The sequence below is a fragment of the Meriones unguiculatus genome, chromosome 6 (genome assembly GCF_030254825.1).
Source record: "Meriones unguiculatus strain TT.TT164.6M chromosome 6, Bangor_MerUng_6.1, whole genome shotgun sequence".
Lineage (NCBI taxonomy): Eukaryota > Metazoa > Chordata > Mammalia > Rodentia > Muridae > Meriones > Meriones unguiculatus.
Genome location: NC_083354.1, coordinates 23,419,946 through 23,426,316, shown reverse-complemented (window position 1 = coordinate 23,426,316; position 6,371 = coordinate 23,419,946). Strand labels below are relative to the sequence as shown.

General features: G+C 49.1%; 1 protein-coding gene across 1 annotated transcript in view; it reads left to right on the top strand.

The window, feature by feature from the left end:
* The window catches only part of Ints14 (integrator complex subunit 14), a 44,527-nt gene that overhangs the window by 580 nt on the left and 37,576 nt on the right, over positions 1-6,371 (top strand). The gene's annotated exons all lie outside the window — the stretch shown is intronic.

The window sequence follows — 6,371 nt, the reverse complement described above, 5'->3', positions numbered from 1 at the left end:
TCCGGGGAGAAGCAGAGGCTGCTCTGGGATTCATGCTGGTAATCAGGAAAGATTTCTCCATGAAGCCCAGCCAGGGGTATCCACAAATCTGGAGGAGAAGAGAAGTTATTATCCTTCTTCTGGGATCTAGAACCCTCTTACCCAGAGAAGTGTGGTGATGGAGGTCTCAGGGACACAAAGTATCTTTCAGGGAGCCTTGTGGAGGGAGACCTTGTTCTGCAGGAGCTAACCACTGCCCACCACTCCGGGGTGCAATGCCTGCTCTCAGGAGAAGGTATTCTCACCATGGACAGACCAAAGGTCCAAGTCTCTGAGTGAGAACTGAGGGCTTTGTGAAGTCTCCATGCCTTTCCTGGGATCCCCACAAACAGCTCCCTGCACCCCTCAGGCCCAAGCCTAGGATGTTGGGAACTCAGAAATCCATAACTGGGGCCCAGGCCACAGACCTCATCACCTCAAAGGCAAGAGGGAGCTAGGAGGACATGATTTAAAGGTGTAGATAACAAGAGAAAGCGGGGAATGGCATCACCACAAATGTTAAGGTTAGTACAGCTCTGTGCGCTCAGGTGGGTTACTTTTTGCTGTTGGGAGTCGGGGTTTGTTTTGAATTCTTTTAAAATGCTTGCACTGTCTCACCCAGAGAGAACCGAGCTTAAAAGTCATGGGGCTTCTTACAGAATGGTGTGGGACGGAGGAAGGAAAATGAGACATGGAACCAAGGTCTGGGACCCTCAGCGGTGTCAGCCTAAGGAGTTTGGCCTCCACTGTGGTCCAATCTCTGGAAGGACTTCCAGGGAAGGAAAAGTGAGCACCACGGGGGGGGGGGGGGGGCACTTCATTTTCACTGTACATTTGACTAGATTGCTTTATCGTGTGTATGCTGCATTAATTTAAATGGAACTTTTGAGACAGGATTTCGAGTGGCCATACTGGCTTTGAACACAGTATGTAGGCAAGGATGACCTTGAACTTTTCTTCTCCCAAGTGCTGGGATGGATTATAAGCGTGTACCACCATGTCGACTTTGTGTGACCCTTGAACCCAGAGCTTTGTTTATGCGAGGCAAGCACTCTACCCGCTGAATATTTAAATTTGATTTAACTGTAAGAGTGTTACCCATGTAGATAGTAATGGCGTCGAGGTTACAGGAATTCTGAAAGACTGAGCACACACATAGAGACTATGAAAAGTAGCCACTGGGGTGACTTCTGGACGGTGACGCAGGAGGAAAGACTCTCAAAGAAGCCTGCTTTTATAAAGGGCCTTGAGACCCAAACGCAGAAAATGTCCATTAAACCTCTCTATCCGGAGATATTGCGCAACATTACTAAAAACATGCCTGGTTTTGTGCAGAATTGTAATATCTCAGAAGTGGGCCCAGGAGTACATAAGCGCTCCCCAGTAGGACTCCCCTGCTGTGAGGCACAAATTCACTGAGAGGAAGCCTCCGCCTCGCCTCCTCCGAGGGACCCACACATGAGCCTGCAGCGAGCCTCCCAGGCTCTCCGTAACCCACAGTAAGTGGACGTGCCAACGTGCCAGCCTAGAATACAAGGGCAGAACCATCAAGGGGGTAGGAGTAAGTGAACTCCTCCCTGCCCTTGGTTACCCTGACCTTTCCCTGTAGTCTCACCCCCCCAGCACCCCCCAGCACCCCCCCAGCACCCTGTTCTTGCGGTCAGCGCAGCACTTGTGGGAGTCCCCACGAATACCTTCTACAAGCCTGGACGGTCTCTCCCCTTCCCCTGAGCGTGTGGAGAAACGCTGAGCCGAAACCCTCTTGCATAAGCACATCATTTACCTTCACACCTCGACATCTGCGTCTTCCAAGTTCTGGAAACTTGTCAGAATCCAGGGTCTCGAAGACTGGGTCCAAAGCGGGACCATAGAAAACGCCCCATCCTCCTCCCGCCGGCTCCCCTGGGAATCCTAATTCAAGGGTGGAGTATGAAGGGCATGCCAGGGGACGGATATCCAATCCTGCCTAATACCCGCCTCCTCTAAGAGGCTTATGGGGCATTGTGCAAGTTCTGGGTCCCAGAGCCTCAGAACGAGCCGAGGGGATAGACTTTTCACCAGGAACACAGAACCGACTCTCCACGGGACACCCCACATGCAGGGTCACTGGGCGGACTCCTCTGATGTATTACTAAGTCAGGGAATTTGAGGCCATTTAGGGCTTCCATGCTTAGGTGGGAGGAGAGACAAGAACGGAAGCAGAAAGCTCCCTAAGGAAACCAAGGGAAAGTGCACGGGGCTTAAGAGATCAGAAGACAACGGCACCAGGCCCCACTGCCTACCCTGTGAGTCTAAGCATAATCTAAGTGTAAACGCAGAGACATTCACAACCAGTAGCATCCATCCTACCTCTACGTAGGCTGAGGGTGAAAATCGAGGTTGAAACTGAGGGTCTGAAAGGAAACTGCTTTGCAAACTTGAAAGTATTTTGCAAGTGGAATGTATTTTATTAAACGAAAAGAAAACCGTTAGGGACGGCGCTGGGCCATCACAAGGTACCTAAGATGCTGGCTCCCTGCGCATCCTGAACTTCTGCTTGGAGACAACCACCACGCAGTCGGGGAAATCAGTGAGAGTCCTGAGCCCTGCAGCCGTGTCACCCATTCGGTTAGCTCTGGCTAGTGTTTACTGACTGTCAGGGCGGGGTGGGGGATGGGAACGGGCTTGTTTGCTACCTATACAAGAGTGGCTTCTGCTTTAATCTGACAACGCAGGTAATCCCTCCTGGCCTGTCATCTGCCCCTTGTCACCCTGAGAATCCTAGAAGAGGGAAACGGTAACCCGCTTCCTCTGCCAAACCCTGGCACCACAGCTGGTGGAGGAGCTGGAGAGATCCCTGCCCGGAGGTGACCCTGGAGGCCTTTGCCTAGGGAGGGAAGTAGGCCTCTGATGGCCACTCCATTTTGCATTTATGCTGCTGATGGCAGATTCATTTCCTTTTCCTTTCTTCAATTTCTGTGTGGCCCACAGAGATAGAGATAAGGAATACAGTCGACGAGGTGATTTCTTTTCTCTTCGGGAAACCTTCTTCCATCTTAAAGTGTGCTTTACACAACACGGAGCATTTAGGGGAGAAGAGAATTCCCAGAAATGAGATTCTTTCTTTCATATCTTCAGCACTGTTAACCAGTACTTCCTAGTGTCTAGCCTACATTTTACTTGATAGAGAGGGGTCTAGTTCCTTCTGTCCTGGTCTCATGGACTCGAAACACTTGAAATTCAATGGACTGAAGGAAGGTTTGCTGTTCGTCTCAGAACACAGGCATTACATGCACTAGCTTGGACTGAGTTCTCTGGGCAGAGTAGGGCTCCATCCACAGGTGTACCTGATTGAGAGGGTTACTTGAGGAGTAAGCGATTACTATGTAAGGCATGTTAGCAGAGCCTGGCGCTGCGGTCCTTATTACTCAGCTTGTAGAGACTATAGGGACCGCTGGGGATTGTAGACACGTGTTAGGAGGGCTGCAGATCCCCACACATTCCACCATTACAACTTTGTGTTTTGTGTACTTGTTAGTCTGATTAATGCCTGCCTCGTTAATGACACAGGAGCTCCAAGAGGACAGGAGCTCAGAGCAATGCCTGTCACTCATGTAATTATTTTGAGACCGAGAAAATAAATGTATACCCAGGCAGGTGCACGCCTATGATTGCAGCACTAGGGAGGTGAAGGCAGGAAGATCAGGAGTTTGAAGTCAGCCTCAGTTACATAGTGAGTTGAAGGTCAAGCTGAGCCATGTAGGGACAAACAAACAAACAAACAAAAAGTGTATCCTAGGATGTAGAATGAATCCTGAGGTGAGGTTCCTGAGCCTGACGTACAGAGAGAGAGGAATGCATACTCAAAAGTCTTTATGGCCTTTCAGGAAACAAGTAGGTGAAGAAAGGCCAGCAGCTCTAAGAAAGGGAAGTTCACCCAGTTTCCCTACAGTTCCCTCATCTGATCCTCTCCTCTGGAACAGAGGGACCGGACAGGCAAGAGCTCTGACCCTTTCAATAAACTCACGCTCACTGGCTGGAGAAGCCAGAGCTTCAAGGTTTGGCGGGGCAGCTGTGGAGCATCTCCTTGTCCTTTCTTACCCTATTCTGGAACAGAGGAGGGAGCTGATGTGGAGGCTTTGTGGATAGGATTATTTGTCCATATCTGAGCCTACCCCAGGAATTGATACTGCAGTGGTTTGGATGAGAACGACTCCCCAGAGGCTCATATTTGAATGCTTGGTCCCCAGTTGGTGGAACTGTTTAGGAAGGCTTAGGGGGTGTGGCATTGTCAGAAGATAGGGCTGTCACTGTGGCAGGGGCGATCACTGTAGGGCTTTGAGGTTTAAAATTTCATTCTCTCTGTCTGTCTGTCTCTCTCTCTGTCTCTCTCGTTCTCTCTCTCTCTTGCTTGTGGCTCTAACTCTCCGTTCCAGCACCATGCCTGCCTGACTGCTGCTATGCTCCCTTCCATGACTGTCATGGACCCTAACCAACCCTCTGAAACTATAAGCCCCCAATAAATTCTTCTAAGTTGCCTTGGTCATGGTGTCTTTGCAGCGATAGAAAAGTAAATAAGACAGATTCCGACTGCATCATAAATCACCCTGTGGAGAGTGGACACAGTTCATCAAGGGCTGCAATTTCAAATGCCTTTAGGCCTGGGCAATAAAAATGACCTCCAGCAGATCTAGTCAGCATTAGCAGAGATTCCCCGGGATGTGGCTGCCCAGAGAATGAATGACACACCGAGAGATGCCCCAGTGTCAAACCACTCAAAAGTATTAGGAGACTGAACTTAATCCACAGGGCACTGTGTAACCACTAACAAAGCAGTGAGTCTGACTGTAATGCCAGGATCACGGGACCCTCAGAGACCACCAGGAGATGACTTGATGCAATAGCAACAGAGCTTTATTACGAGAGCAATCGAACTAGGGATCCAAGTCTCACTGACGCAGCAGTAGAGAAGTGGGACCCTGAGCCCTGAGTGAGCAGGGTTTTTAAAGGGAAAGACTGTAAGCAGGGGGTTTCCATGACAGCAAGCAGGGGGTACATGTTTCCATGAGAGAAAGCAGGGGGGTTCATGCCTTGACATTACAGAATTGGGAAAAAGCCATAGGGGAGAGGTGACCATTTACATAATCACAATTGCCAGGGTGATTGTCTCTATTTTTTTACTAAACATTTATTCTGTAATATTTCCTGGAGGCCGTTGCTTGGAGAGCTGATTTTGTTTTCTGCCAGGTGCACATTCAGTAATATTTCCTGGTACCTGAGTTCAGTTCCTGGTCAAGATGGCTCCTTATTTCAAAATGGAGTCACCCAGACTAACTTAAACTCTTCATGACCAGGAACAAGTCCCCTTGAGCCCTGCATGCTCAGGTTCCTCATTCATCCAGCCAGGAAGACAAGATTCCTCATGAGAGTGGTGCATGTTACAGTGAGAGGAGCCGTGGGAAGACATACTCATCAGTCAGATACTGTAATGCCACAGCCTCGGGCCTTTGGGTTATTTTTTTTTCCTGGTTTTTCAAGGCAGGGTTTTCTGTGTAACAGAGCCTTGGCTGTCCTGGACTTGCCCTGTAGATGAGGCTGCCCTCAAACCCCCAGACATCCATCTGCCTCTGCCTCCCAGGTGCTGGGATTAAAGGTGTGCACCACCACACCCAGCCTGAGTTATTTTCTTTAATGTTATTGTAGGGATGTAAAATGGGGATGGAGAGATGGTTCATCAGTTTAGAGTGTGTATTGCTTTCACAGAGGAGCCGAGTTCAGCTGCAAGCAGCTGTGTTGTAGCTGGTTACCAACTGCCTATAACCCTGCCCCGTCCCTCAGGGCTTCAACGGGGTTCCTAAGGTGGAGAGATTGGAAGGAATGGGGGGAACGGGACAAGAGACACAGGAATGAAAGCCAAGTCTGTTCATCTGATCAAGGCTTCTGTTTATTAGAAATTTTTACCCAACTTATATAGGGAGAAGGCAGGAAAGGGGGAAGGTTAATCTACTGCTGCAGGAGATAGGAAGAGTGCTTTCATGGGTTAAATATTGTACCTGCAAGATACCATAAGGATGGTTTCTAAAGATATCTTATGGATGCGCCAACAAACGGATGTCCTCACAATCTATCACCCATGATTTAGGGTCTTAGATAACTTTCACTAAATAGCTTTAGGTCTCCACTAAATGACCTTTGCTCTCTACTTGGCTTTGGCTTCAGTAACTACCTTTGTGTCCACTAGATAGCTTTGGCTTCCATAGATAGCTTTGGCTCCCGGCATAACCCTAGTCCCAGGGGCATCTCCTCTGGCCTTTGTGGCATGTACCACACACAGAGGCACAAACATATAATTACACATAATTAAAGCAAGTAAA